We start from the raw sequence: 15,352 nt of genomic DNA, 5'->3' as shown, positions 1-15,352 counted from the left end.
GGTGGGGGGGGGGAGGGCGGAAGCGGCGCCTTCCCCCCCCCGCCCCCAGCCGCGCGCGGCGCCCTAACCTCACTTCCTGCCGCGGCTTCCGCTTCCGGGCCGCGCCGGCTCCTCCTGCTGCTGTTGCTGCTGCTGTTGCTCGGAGGGCGCCCGCCGGGCGGTGAGTGGGGGCGGGCGCGCGCGGGGGGGCGCTCCGCCTTCGCGCCTCCCCCGGCGGTGCGGGCTCGGGGGAAAGGCGGCGGCGACGGCGGGGGGGAAGGGGGGGTGGCGCGGGCCGTGCGCGCGCGGCGACCGTTGGCGCGGGCCGTTGGCGGGCGGGGGGCGAGGTCGCGCGGCGGGGTGGGGAGGGAGAGAGGGAGGGGGGGCGCATCCCGGTTCTGCCGGCGGGTGTCCCGCGGGGGCCCTGCGGCGCTGCCCCCCCCCGCCTGCCCGCCCGCCCCGCAGCTGCGAGGTGAACCCCTGTACGTGACGCATCCGGCAGCCTGATGTGCCCCCGCGTATTCCAGCGGAGACACCTCTGAGCGTTTCCGATCTACTCACCCGAAGTGTCTTTCTGTCTGTAGCTAATAATTTTACGGTTTTCCACTCAGCTGAGCTGGAAGCAATAGGAAGTGCTTAAAAATCTAGAGCAGCTTGCAGCTTTGCTTTGGTGTTCGTGGACCAAAGGTACTGATACAAGCTTCTTTGTCAAAGACTATAAATTTTAAGGTGAGGCAAGAAAAGCAAAAGCTTCTCAGGGTACCTGTTTTACATTTGCTCCGGCTGGAGAAGGGTGTTGCTCGAACGATGAATGAAAGGCAGGTGGTGATTTGTTTCTCTGACTCAAGTGGATCTTTAATTCTGTCCCAGCAAAATTACTCACCGTTTTGTTGAGGGTTTTCTACAGTTTTACAAAGAATTATACTTTGGGGCAGAAGGTGAATTTTAAAGACGTAGTACAATCAGGGCACAGCTCTTAATATTTTGCTTCCGAGGTTTCTGCAGTGGCGTTTACCTGTTAATTCACCTTATTGAATATAGAAAACAGTACTTTCGTTCATCATGGTAAAAGATTGTTCCCAGAAGCAAAGGCATGCAGCGTAGAGACACAAAACTCTTTTTTTTTTTTTTTTTTTTTTTTTGGCGTTAATCCATATCAGTCAGGCTGGTAAGCATGTACAGGAACCGATTCTCATCATCGCTTTCATGGAACTTTGTTCGTACTGAGTTACTAGATGTCTTGGATGGGGTAAGCTTGTGACCTTTAAAAAATGTGCCAAAGTTTTCTTCAGCCATGCTTATTTTAGAGAATGCTGTACAGGGGCAAATCTTTCTTTCTTTTATTTTTTATTTTTTTTAGCTTGCCTGATACTATTTAAATAGCTGCTAAGCTATTTTGATCCGTAGATTTAAACGTGACCTATCACACAAAGCATTTACGGGAAGGCTTTAAAATCAGTTGCCTGGTTTTATTTAGCTAAAACAAATTGTTGTTCTGGAGTGGTGGCTGCAAATGTTTAAGCTGTATTAGCAGTTAACAGACAACCAAAGGCAAGGACCAGTGCACCATAGCTCTTAGTGGCTGTCTTTAAAAAAGTTTGAGAATACGGAGTTAAAAGCTAAAAACAAGAGCTAGGTTAAGTGACGTTATTTATTATGCTTAAAACTCTGCATCTATCTGCAAGGTACATTAAAAGCCTTAACCAGTTGCTCTCAGTTGTAAGTTGTACACTTGACAATCTGACCAGGTTGTTGCATCCATGGGAGCTGCGGAACAGTCAGTATTTTGTAAATGTAGTCTTCAAATGGGTTTGCAATCATGACTCTATGATCTTACATGAAAGTTGTAATCTTCCGTTAAGTAGTGGAAAAGTCATCTTGGGGCTCATAACTAAAATGTAGCTGGCTAGGTTTTACTCAGTGTTGCAGAGAAGATCAAAGCTTTCCAACAGAGCTTTGTGCGTTCCCTGACAAGGCTCTAGAAGATCATAAACGCATGTGTTATGAGCATAACTGTGTTTAAAGCTCAAGATATCACAGGCCCTGTAACCTGAAGATCTTGTAGTGAAAATATCTTTCCCTGTGCCATGATCACTTCTAAGTTTCACTCCAGTCAGTGTTACATGCCCAGATAGCTGAGTCGTCCTGAGCCAGCTTAGACCAGATGAGAACACAGCCTGTAACAGCTGCTGCAGTAACATGGCCCTAGCAGTTAACGAATTTCAGCAGTGTGATGCTGAAATGGTACTAAACCTTCTCTCAAACTTCACTTCAAAAACTGCCTGATTCGTTGCAAGAGCCATAGCAGAAACTGCTGTTTGATTTGTACCGCTGACAATAGTAGAAGCTCTGAAAATGGGAAAGACATCCTAATGCTTTCGTCCTAGGATGATTTGCAAAGCAGCTTCTTCCCTGCAGTGCGAAACTGTTCATTGGGAATATTCTAAGCTGTTATGAGTCCTTCTGTAATTTGAGTTTTGCGTATATGATTAAGCAGGATTGGCCGAAAGCCTGGTGACAGCACAGGGCTCAGGAATGTTTCCCTGTTACCTGGGCAGTTATTCATGTTGGCTTATTTCCGTGAGCATAATGATTCCTTTTAAAGTCCTCCTGAACTCAGGAGTGCCATTGCTATTGGGCAAGCTGAAATTACATATGCTACAGAGAGAAAGGTGGGTCTGTCATCGCTTAACCTCCCTTCCAGAGGAAGGGAAAGATTTTGACCTGGCCCTGATTTCTACATTGAAGAGTTTGAAAATTGGAACTGCTTGCCTTCTTCAATTGGGAAGAAGCCTCTCGTTGGAAAACAAGTTATTAATTCCGTGATGTCTTTGGCCTGTTACGCCTTCAGAGCAATAGTGTTTGGAGAAGGCTTACTGACATAGTGCACTCTGCAGTCACAAATGCTTACACTCAGAATTGGAAGTCCTGATCAAAAGGCATTCCCTTTCCCCTCTGAACACTTAAACTGTGTTTTAGTCATGGTAAGGAATCGGGGTGATGTAACCTAATTTATTAACATAGTCACTCAAATGAAAATGCAGCACTTCATCTTATCCTCGAGACAGGGCTGCCACTGGAGGAGCAGACGGTTCAGTGCCTCAGGCTCCTGAGAATGGAGGTAAGATCCTTTACTTTGCAGCCCCATTTCTGCTGTGGTATAAGAGTTGAGGAAGAAATTTTTTTATAGTCTAACAAGCTCTGTCAGAAATTGTTCTCACCTAAGTCAATGGGACTCTGTCCCGGTTAAGAGGCAGATATTGAATGTGAACGTAGGTATTCAATGTGTGTTGTCACTCCTGACAGAACACCCCAAAGCCAGCACAAATGTCTAATGAGAAATGTGAAGTAGGGGAGTGGAGATTGGTGCTACTTTTTCCTCAACAGTAGATAAGTAGGGAGGAAAAGAACACTGTGCGAAGAGCAAAAGGCTCATCTCTTTTAGGCAGGAAAAATCCTAGCTAAATAGTTGTGTTTTTTTGTTTTTGTTTTTTAAATGCTTTGAAAAAAGGAAAAGTGCTGATAAAACTCTTTGGTGCTCAGTTGTCTCCATGAAATCTGTATTTTCAATGAAAGGGCTAAGAACCTTTTTAAGAATGAAAGTGCTCTGCTTGGTTTTGTATGGAATGTCTAAACTTTGGGTGTTACTTTAATGAAAATAATTCCTGATCTTTTTATGGAATATCTGAACCCTGGGCGTTACTTTAAGAAAAATACCTCCAAACTCCAAGATTAACAGAATTGCTAAAAGGAGTTAGTTCTCAATGAGAAAAAACAATAAACTGAATTTGGAATTTCTGAACCAAGCCCTCAAAGGCAACTTGTGACAAAACTCCAAAAAAAGGGAAAAAAATGTCATTTTTGTAAAACAGCTGCATGGTGTCTTTCTGAGTTGTAGCTAGACACTGCTTTGAAAAGTGATTCTCCCCTTGCAGAGGCCTATAAATGAGATGGTTAGGAGAACTGGGTTTAATTTTAGTATAACATTGGAATGAATTAAAAATAATAAAAGGGACTGCTCAAATTAGGGATTTGTTGAACTTGGAGTCAGAGAATATTTGTACGTATGAATAAAAACTTAGATCCTGAATCTGCGCAAGAGTAGTTCCTTTAAGCTTCTGCCAGGCTGTCAGACTTGCACATGTTGAACTGGTCTTAGACATCTCTGATGTGCATAAGGCACATGTGGATCTATAGCTGACTGCTGATGAAGACTGCAGTTCGGACGAGGTTCTGCAAACATTTTCTGTTTTTGTAATAGAATAGAAAGAGTATTTTAAAAAGACTCGGCCAGCAGGAGGGCTGTGTTACCTACCAAAATATCATCTGGATCATCCTGAAAACATAGCTTGTAATATGCTTTTGACTGACAGCATAGGGTGGGAAGTATAAATTCCTGAACAGGAAAGATGTGTGTTGGTTGTGCAATGGGAGAATCCATGTGATCTTGTTATTTATGGCACTTTTCTCAGATGTCTTTCTGTGAATAGAACAGCTGCGATGAACTTTACCCAGCATAGAGTACTAAGTATATTTGAACTACTCTATTTTACTGTTGCTCAGATAGCGGTGTGCGCTCTCCTGAGCGATATTAGAGCTAACTTATATGACACCAATTGTGAAAACAGAGCAGAACTTAGAGAACTTTTTTATTGATTGATACAAAGTTCGAAGGAAAAAAGTAAGGTTATTATCTGTAGCTTTGATTGGTGGATTGGATTGGGAGTGATAGTTTAAGGCATCTAGCTTCTTTGTACTGTAACAGAAAAGAAAGACTGGACTGACTAAAGAGAAAACCCTTTTTTCTTTTGAGAGGGAAGGCTGGAAGGGGAGAAGCAATCTCAGGCTTTCTACATTGTATTTCTTGTCTTCACGATCATTTTGTTAAATAGCAGCAGCTATTGTTTATAGAAACTCTCCCTCACTTCTCTGATAAACTGTGACTCATCTTGCATTGGTCATGCCATTGCTAAACAGATCCAACTCTACAGTCAGATAAGACTTGGAATAATTGTTGTTCTTAGCTCTAATAAATAACTGGTCACATGATGCGTAACTGGCCAGAGGAAAAGTATGTACTACTTGCATTGCACATTTATTTAAATGTGCTATTTTTAGCACAATAGATTGAGAATTTTAGCAGCCAAAGATACCTTTGCTGTGTTCATTAAAATACTTCTTCACCCCCTATTTTTGTGTGTGACAATCAGCAAATACCACGTCTTTTTCACTTTAAATTCAGTAATGACCTGAAAGCAGTGGAAGTGTTGCACTTTAGGCTCTTAAGATTATTTTTGCCACTGCTGATGGGAGAATTGTTCTCTGTTATTACTGTCTTCTCTTTCAACCTCAGCAAATGCCAAACGCAAACCACTCGATGGCTGATCAGAGGTTCTTGAAAGATTGGTATGGCAGTACTCTAAAACTTGTGGCTTGGGCCACTGTTTGAGTTGGTTGCCCAAGAGCGTTGTAGAAGTACTGGGTCCATTACTGATTATTGGCTGGATTTTGTATGTCTTCCTTACAGATGTGAGAGAGAAGAATGGGAAAGAGTGTATGGCCTTTATAAAGAAAGTTTTAAGATCACTGCTCTGGAAAAGGATTCTTAATACTGCTATGTAACTATTAAGCAGCATGGGGAGGTCGTTGAGAAGTAGATGATGGGGTAATTTAACTGCCACTGTGGGATCTGTGATTTTATTTACTCCAATCAATATATAATGGACACAAGGAGAAAAACCACATGGAGTTGCATTACTTCATGAGCTGGCAGTTGGCAAAGTGATGCCGGTACCTGTTCTGTTAATGTTGAGGAGTTCCGTTTGTTTGAGGACCGTAGTTTGTGACAGAATTTTTCTCTTGACCGGTTCCTTGCCTGAAGATCCTGCTAAAGAGGGAGAACATGTTGTAATTTCTACTCATTTGAGGCAAAGAAGTATTCTCCTGCCATAATTCACCAGTTCCAAACCCATGATCAAAACACTTGTGATAAAACACTGACAACTATGTGGTGTTTCTCATAGATGCTGTACAAATTCTGTTGTCTCTTTGGAGGGCCAGTGACATCTTCCCATAAGATATCAACCAGGCCTACTCTTTCTCTCCTAAAGCCTCGGGAAATTAGAATCTGTGGCCTAGGATCCTAAGATTTAGCTCCAGGGCCGGGAGAAAAAAATGCAGCCCCCAATAGTTATTGAAAGGGGGACTGTTTTGCGAGCTGAGAGGATCTAGAACCTCAGGTTTGCTTTAATAGTCTCATTTTTTAGTCTACTGCTCGTATACATGGCTGTAATTTCTTTTTTCACCACACATTTGTTGAATGAAGGTGTGGCATTCTACCTCGATGCCTCTTGCAAGCGTGTGAGCAAAAATGGCGGTGACTAGTTGCACTGAACCTTTACTAAATGCTTGACATAATCATGAGGAATGCTTCAGGAGCTCCTCCATAAGTAACAACATAGGCTACGTTTCTTGCGCAGAGGAACCTGCAGCCCACGTGAACACTGGCCAAGAGCAAAGTAGGATCGGTTTTGCTCAGTTGGACACCGTTATTCTTTATTCAGACATGGAGACGGGAGGGGAATTCTTTGCTCAGAGGGAGAGGTTCCTGTGTGACCTTGAAAAGCCCAGCATGGTATGCTTCTTGTCTGTTTTTTTTTTAAATTAAATCTATCAATCTCTGGGGGATGCTGAGAGCACAATGCTTGGCAAAACACTTTGCTTGGAAGGGTGGCAGCTCTTCCATGGGAAGATCAGAAAGTGAGCTGGAAGATCTGGAAGTGGGTAGAGTCTGGTGAAATTTTGATGGAGTTGCGAACTTCCAGCAGACCCCAGGAATTCAGGTTATAGAAATATTACTGGATAACTGTGAGGAATTGTTTCGCTGTTGTTTTAAAGGTTCTCAGATTGTGTTCCTGCTCAGTAACAGAGCACAGTATGGCATTGTAGCTTATGGTGCAAACTGGCTAGAGCCCTAGAAGAGGGAAGAGATGTGGTTAATAGCCGTGCCAGTTCCCATAGTACGAGAACAAAAGGATGTTAAATGAAATTGCAAAGGAGTACATTTGAAATTTGGCATAATTATGCCACGTGATATTATTGAGGCCAAAAGTTTAGTCAGATTCCAAGCAGAGCTGGACATTTATATTTATAATGAGAACATCCAGAGTTGCAGTAAATAGAATTAAAGGTAAATTAGGGATATAAACCTTCATGCTAATTGATGAGGTCAGGAAGGAGTTTCCCCTTTGAGTGAATTACATCATTGTTCACTACCCAAGTTATTACACCTTCTGAACCATCTGGTCCCGATCACAGGAGGCACAATTCTGGAACAGATGGACCAGAAATCCGACCTGTCCTGGCAGTTCTTAACGTTTCCTGTCTAGGTAAGGTAGGATGGAGAGGCGATTTTCTTTTTTTGCGTGGTGTTTCTGAAGCAGCCTGTGCTACAACGCGTGTCTACTTTTCCAGCATCTTTAGTGAAAAATGACAACTTTTGACCAACTGCCTTTTAATTAAAGAAACCAGAGAGCTGCCTGTCAGCACCTCAGTAGCAGCCAATGTAAAGATGGAACCTGTGACAGACACATAAGAGACATCACTGTATTGCTCCTTAGGAAGAAAGTAGCTGTGTGAGCAGCCAAATTAGCGAAGACGAGTTTCCTGCCACTTTACGGGTTTTAGTCAATACCTTAAGTATGTTCCCTTCTTTTTTTCCATCAGCACAACAGCACATCATCTTCCCCCCCTTTTCCCAACAGCATGCTGCCTGAGCAGCCTAGCAGTACTTCTTAGTTCCTGGGTGTATTAATAAAAACATGCTGTCGCCCAGATGTTTACGGACCAGGCAGGTTGCTCAAGGGGCTGCCTTGGTTGTTTGTTGTGCAGATCCATTGTAGGATTGGTGTACCTGTGAAATCTCTATCCTTCTCTATCGGAGTTGGTTGAAATTTAAAAGATTCAGTGCACAGAAAAATCAGTCTGATTGTTAACTGCTGTTTCCTTGGGAAACGAGGATAAAAATTAACCTTTCAAGGAAGTTGTTGTGGAATGTTTGTTCTCTCAAAGAGATTAATAAAATACATACCACAGTTACACTGAATAATTGAGGCACATCTGCCTTTAAAACATGTACTGTCTAATCTTAAGACTTTCCCCAAGGTGTGAGGGAAGGCTTAGTTGCCAAAATATGATAAGTTGAGTTAACAGTCCAGGAAGTTCTCTTGTTTTATTATTGAGTTACAAAATTCTGCCAGTGTTGGCTGTTGTGAAGATCAAAGTTAGAAGTATCAGCCTGCTAGCAAATTGTCTCTTCAAAAGAAAACTGAAAATTCCTCCATTGGTTTGGGCATCCATGTGACAGGCAGCATCTGATCTTCTTGACATTTGAGTTCAACTGCAATTACTAATCTTTTTCTGCAGTTCTCTCTCTGTATGCAGCAGTGGGTATCTGGAAGTCTTGTAATCTATGTTGTATATATACTGAGTGCAGACATCTGATTAGTGGGTAAAGATGTCAATAATTAATTGAAATAATTGTCACCAGTTCATTTCTGGTGCTCAGAAATAATATGGAGTTCAGATGGTTATGAAACAATGACATTCGTTTCTATTTCTTATATGTAGTGATCGTCCTAAGAAAAGTTAAGGATCGCTCTGGTGTAAAATGATTGGATGGCTTTCTGGACACATTATGAGTGTCCTGGTGACATGGCAGGTGTGGCTGTCTCTACTTTTGTACTCTAAACTCTTGAAAAACATGATGCGTGTCTTTCCTGAGTAGGAAATTGCATGTTTCTCAATAGCAGGCATGATTACTGAGAGATGGACTTTCAGGATTGCTTGCATTGTAAGTGAATTTGAGGGTAAGAACTTCTGAAAGAGTTCAGAATTGAGGGAATATGTATTTTTTCTTTAATAATCCCTGCTCAGCAAATACTTCTCTGTCTAGTTAGTTAGTCTTTTTGTGTTCAGATGGGAGCCTGTCCCTCCAGCTATCCCTTGTTGCTAGTATAAGGAAAGGGAAATGACTTCAGTTTCACTAGGAGGAGTCAACAAGGGACAGATATGCTGTCTTTATGAGCAAAGTGTGGCCCGTCAAGTAGTTTTAAGGAAGAAAGGAAGGTTTCGAGTGGGAGGTGGAATCTCAGAATTTTAGATGATAGCTGATAAGAAGCAGAGTCTTTCAGTGATACTGTTTATTTAAAGGTGGCCTTAACCCTAACAGGAAGAAGTAAAACTGCTTTGCTTCTGTCTCAGGGTGAATCAGCTTGCAGAATGGGTTTGGTGCCTGCCTATCTGCCCTGAAGGCGTCATGACTAAGGATGCTGCAGAGATGGTTCCTCTTGCGCCCCCTTGTTTAGCATGTGGGCAAAATCATCCAGCCGACGTGTGGTTTGGGCTGCTTGTTTGGCTGCAAGATGGCTGTGTCCCCATTGTGCAGATGAGTCATCCCAGTACCTTTTATGTTGTTGGCATGAGAACGGTGCTGCTGCTGGTTTCGTGTCCCATTGGTCCCAGGTTTTGGATAAGAGTAAATCCTTTGAAATGAAGCAGACTGTTACACCGGGGACCTGTTACACGGGGGAAACCCTTAGGCTGTTCCCCTCCACCCCAAGCTAGAACTTTACTTATTTGGACAAATAAGTAGATAAAGATAACTTCCATTGTAGTCAGTGGTGGATAAGTTAGTGGATGGGTCAGCAGCTTCTTTTAGTTGAACTGGCTTCTGCAGACTAGTTCGGCAGACATGGCACCTGATGACAGTACGTAAGGCTATCTAGTACGGGATTTCTTGGCGCTCGTCACATTAAGAACAACGCTCAGGTTAGGCGATTTCATTGGTTAACCCAACTCTGACACTAGGTATTTACATACCTAGTTTGGCGAGACTTTGGCTTTGAGAAAGGAACTGTATTTCCTAAAAGGAACTTGAATGAAAGTTGGGATTTTATTAAAGACACAGAGGCATATTATTATTCATCTTTCCTTGCTTCATGCCTGTGATGTTTCCTGTTTTGCTTCTTGAGATACAGGTGTCATGATGAGGAGCTTCTCAGAAACAGAAGTGGATGATGAGTCGAGATGAAGAAATCATACATTTAAGAAGTTGGCTCAAGTTTCCGTTACAGGCATGGAAAGTTTCTGAGACCAAGCCATGTGAGAAGAACATGAGTAAAGAAGAGGGAGATGTAGACCCAGACTTTCTAGAAGGGATTGCAGGATTTGAGAGGACGCTGCACAAACGTCACATAGTTGGCTTGCTTATTCATTTACCTGCACCCTTGGATTGTAATACCTTGTTTGCATTATCTGTTTGGAAGTTGAAAAATCCCCTCATATCTGTGTCTTTAATATAATCGTGACTTCAAGCTTGTTTTAGGAAGAGCATAACATCACTGTAGTTTTTATTTGTGGATTAGATAGCTGCTGCTTTGTACTTGAAATCAATTTTGTTTTTTTACGGTAACTTACATTGAATTTGGAGAAGATCAGACCATGACAGTAACAAAACAGCAAATCAGGGGCTTTTCTTGCATTTAATAAACAACCTTTGCATAAAAAGTGTGATAGGTGCACAGGTAAAAGAAAAAAAAAAAGCTATCCCTCTGATTAGAGTAATCTTATAATGTATTGTTTCTATGCTATCCTTAGACAGAGGTCACGATCGACTATTAATCAGTTCAATTTTTTGAAATTGACTGTTGGTCACCAAAGCATTCCAGAGGGTAACCTTTTTTTGGCAGGGCTGTGAGGTTTTAAGTGCAGATTACTTAGCTCCCATTAGTATTGATTTGAGGGAGAAAGCTTTTGAAAAAGGTACTTGTTTTGAACATCTTGGCTATTATGTGAAGTATCTCCAAGAAAATACTAGCCATGTTATCCAGCATGTTATGATCTTGTAAACAGACTTATTTGTAAGAAGTTGCTGGTACAGAGTCACTAAGACTTTGGCATTTATGTATTAAAATTTTTAAAATCTAATATAATTTTCTATATTGAACAGTGTTCCTGATCAAGGCAAAGAGCATCTTTGCTTTTCATATGAAGTCTTATCTGGTGTTTTATCCTTATTAAAGGCTATAGTTATTTCTGCATTCTGACTGAATATTTGGCCTTTAAGAGTATATAATTAGATGGAAGAGGGCAAGCAGTTGTTAAAGGACTGTTTTTCTAATGAGAATATTTTGTGATCATATAATTTTACTTTCTTCCGAATAGATGTGATTAGTGAGTTGGAAATAGTTTTAGAGTGGATATAAAGGGAACAGTTGAGAGACAGCGACTGACAGTGTGTCCAGCTATTTTTATAACAGTTATATTTTAACACTGGGTTATTTTTTCGGTCTCTTTGCTTAGGTATTTCCATATAACTGAACAGCCATATGGTTAGATAAAAAGCTATTTGCATTTAGTTATAGTCGTATTTTAAAATAGGTATTATTGTACTAATTGCTAAGTAAATCACAATGACTGTGAGAAAATCCTGCACTATATAATTACCTTAATAGAAGATTAAATATGGGATAGTATTGTCTGTATAATATAAAAATGTTTTCATGGATTTTTAGTTGCTGAAACTGAAATTAATAAACTTTAGTTACTGTTGTTGACTGGAACAAGTCAATCTGAACATTTTTCTTTTCTTCTTACTATCGCTGACTCTATCGCTCACCTAGTGTTTCTCCCCATATTATTACATTCATGGTGTTTGACTTGCTTAGATCAACCTATGAGGCACTTGCAACGTGGGTTTTTGCATGTTCTTCTAGGAAGCTTCCTCGATGGAGAACTGGGCCTCTGAGTTTGTGTAATTAAATTCTCTTTATGTTTTCTCAATAAACCTTAGAGAATCTCAGGCAAAATAAAACTCAGGATTAGTAGATTAGTCAATGGGACAATTTGTAATTTTTTTTCTTATTTTAAATGTATTAGTAACTGACAGTTATGTTTTAAAATAGATACAAAAGTTATTCTACATGCCTGAATTTGATGTTATATTAGTGATACCAGTGTATCCCAGAATTGAATGTGTATTAGTGAACAATATGATCTAAATTCTGGACTACTTTGGAGAACGGAAAATACTGCATAGCTGAGAAAACTGGAAAGGATCATATTTATTTTAAAACCCTACTTCAGATTTGAAATGAGCCAGTTAAAATATAGCCCAAATTTTTTGTAATCCATTTAGTTATTTGTATTAAATGAATTGATGCGAAGCAGTTCATGTCTGCCGAAGTTTTAAAGCAAAAATCAAATTGCAGTAGATAACTTGTGAAACATTTGGAGACAGTGTTGATTGAAATATTAAGCCCATTTTGACAGGAGTAATTTATTCTACCATTTCAAAGCAACCATTTTCCTCACATCAATTTATTCATTTAATTCAGTTCAAGACATAGCTACTTCAAAGCTAAGGAACTGATTGGCTGTTGAAAAAATGTGAGAATTTATTTTCCCCTCCTAATTTGTATATAGAAGGAGAGATATGAGAAGAAATGACTTCTGTAGGTCTTAGTGACTAGTTCAGTTTATTAATTATAGTTTCTTTGTTTAATGCTTTAAATGAAAATGATTTTATGTACTTTTTTTCCATGGGTATTCAATATTTCTTTACATGATGATCCACTTGTTTATTTGTTCTGTAGATAACTGTGAGCCAGAAACTTTTTTCCTCATCAGTACCATAGAGGTAGGCTGTGGCCCCTTCCCAGTTGTGGAAGACACATGCTTCACGCTTGTCTCACCTCCAGAGAACTCTCTTCACTTGGCATTGTTGTCAGACCTGGCTGCCTCAGATTGTTTTATTTACCATTTCTCTCTCTCTCTCTCTCTCTCTCTTTTTTTTTTTTTTTTTTGCCTGACTTTCCAGTACTTCAGTTCTCTGGGGGTTTGCACCATACTTTTGTATGAGTGATTTAGTTGTTCTCTCAGTGCCTGTATAGGGCTGAGAAGTCTGTTAGTGCTCAAAGCTGTTTCTGTTTTAGCACATGCACTGCTGTCAGCTTTGCACCTTGAACACTTGCAGTGCTGTGCCAAAGCACGTGTTCCCTTGTCATGCAGGTCATTTTCTGCAAGGGAACTACATAGGTCTAGAGCAATCCAATTACAGGACATCGACCTAGGGAGAAGAATGCAGCTACCCTCAACTCCTGGTGCCCACACCCACTGAAGCGTGGGCATGCTGGCAGATGCGTCGGAACTGGACAGCCTGCCTCCAGCCTGCATGACTGAGCCGACCACAGCATTTCCTGTATGCTGCAGCATTTTGGATGCCAGTGAAGACATCCTGAGCCTCCATGCCATCTCTTAGGGCAGCTTCCAGTGTTGTTTTGGGGCCCCTTCAAGCTGTGGTGAGCATAGGAGGATGCTAGCATCCCTTAGCTCCTTTTCAGGGTGACTGGGTTGGACCCATCAATACGAGGGTCAGAGATTAACTCAAAAAGCATCAGGTTGCTGAAGCTGGAGTCCAGGCAGTGATTGGGCCCTGCCCGCGTTCCGCAAAACTTGCGGTATCTACTGGGGATACTGGGCATGGGTATGCCCTTCCTTTCAGCAGTCTCCACGTTGCTAGCTCTGATTTTGACCCTTCCTCAGAAGGGCAGGGGAAGAGGGAGGCTTCCTCATGGAATCCCCTTTGCTATTCCTGGACTTCGCATCAGCATCCACACGATCCATCTTCCTCTGGGCAGCCATCGGGGTGCTGTCAGGCATCACTATCACCAGCACAGCCTAGCTATAAACACCTTTTCAAGAGGATGAGGCGTACTGGCTGCTGGAGCCGTTTGCTGGTGTTGCATGCTCAAAGAAATACCATCTTTTGCTATCTCAATAAACTTCTCTTCCAAAGGTTTCTCTTCTCTTTGTAGCTTCTCTGTCAGCAAGCAGAGAAATTGCAACACTTGCCACAGATGAGTTCACTGAGCAGCTCAGAGGAGGCGCTGTGTTCCCCCAGTATCCTGCCCGTATCTTCACAAATGCTGTATGTGTTTCCCTGGATGTGGGCACTGGACCTCTGAAGCTCCAGTGCTAACATTTCCAGGGTTTGCTCCCAGTCTAGAAAAAGCCCAGGTAAAACATGTAGCCATCTCTGTGCTAGCTCATCTGGGGGAGAGAGTTCTTGATAACAAGATCCGTGACCAACATGCTATATTGAGTTGGTTTGTAGGTCTGCTTTTCCTAAGCTTTTTCAGTGCTAATTCTAGCACAGGAGAAGTGTTGAAGTGGAGAGTGACATTTCGCTTTGTGGAGGGTAAAGCTTAGCTTTTCTTGACCTGCTTCACACAGCTGCCTGCCCTTAATAAGTCCTCTTGGAGGTGTTTGCTGAGTCAAGTGCCAGCCCATTGGACATTCTCTGGCATGTTCCAGCAGCGGCGATTTAATTCCTAGCCAACGTGCCAACTCTGTCAGCCACCTGTTTGCTCCTGCAGGACTATCGACCTATAGTGGAGCAGCCGGTGCGGTAGCTCTGCATTGGAGGTGGAACATGAGGTGTTTTTTTCTGCTTCCCTGTCAAGCTCCCCCTGTCTTTAGTACTGATGGCTACAGGACATAAATACGGACCACTAAATGGACTCAGAACAGCAGCGATCAGCAGCTATTGAGCTTTGAGGGGAAAAGGCGTTTTAGCTGGCAAGTGCCATTCTTCGTGTGGTCAACATCTGCTGGACAACTTGAAGAGGAAACTGTCTCACTCTTGTGACTGAAGTCCCGTTTATGGCTTGGACTTGTCTCCAGAAATTATTAGAATCCTAAATAGGTGATCATATAGGCAGGGTCTGAGGGCATAGTATTCGGCTCCTATTCCTATGAAATGAAGCCAAAGCCATAGCTTTCAATGGCTCTATTGCTGTTTCCACCTTTATGACTGCATTACTACAGCGCACACAGATAAAGGCACAACTCCCTTTGCCCCCAAATGTTGGCTTTATCTACTTGTGCTTACTCCAGTAACCCCAGCCAGCACCTCTGAGAGTCATTATTCCTCCTCTCTTTGGTATTTCATTGATCTTTGCCTCCTTTAACTCATTTCAGCAGTGCTTAATCTTCTGTCACGTTAGACACACTGATTTTGGAGATTGTCCGTGAAAGACAGCCAGTATGGTTTGACAGAGTACTGGCGGATAACTAGTCTCACTCCAACTCCTTTTTAAGAGAGAGAGTCTTTGGACTCTGGGGAGCCAAAGAACTGGTTCCCTTCTATCTCGAGGGGAAAACGCTTTACAGCAGTTATTTTCTGAAACCCCAAGTGAAATGAAAATGGCAAGCAATTTGGGGCTTGAGGTGTCTGATTTCCATTATCTGAGAATTCATATTGTTGACTTTTGGCAAAATTGTTCTGGCTTCTGACCAAAGGGATCTTTGCATA

At 42.0% G+C, this 15,352-nt stretch overlaps 1 protein-coding gene across 4 annotated transcripts in view; it reads left to right on the top strand.

The window, feature by feature from the left end:
* Positions 1-71: 71 nt before the first annotated feature.
* SLC20A2 (solute carrier family 20 member 2) overlaps positions 72-15,352 on the top strand; it is a 58,546-nt gene continuing 43,265 nt past the window's right edge. The window contains exons 1-2 of one of the 4 annotated variants that reach the window (XM_068941156.1): positions 96-160; positions 3,048-3,100. The gene's annotated coding sequence lies outside the window, so the exon portion shown is untranslated. Of the gene's footprint in view, positions 161-432; positions 667-3,047; positions 3,101-15,352 lie in introns of those variants that run through there. The other 3 variants (XM_068941157.1, XM_068941155.1, XM_068941160.1) reach the window with 3 other exon arrangements.

Source organism: Struthio camelus, chromosome 4 (genome assembly GCF_040807025.1).
Source record: "Struthio camelus isolate bStrCam1 chromosome 4, bStrCam1.hap1, whole genome shotgun sequence".
In the NCBI taxonomy this organism is placed as follows: domain Eukaryota; kingdom Metazoa; phylum Chordata; class Aves; order Struthioniformes; family Struthionidae; genus Struthio; species Struthio camelus.
This window is presented reverse-complemented; position numbering and strand designations above follow the sequence as displayed.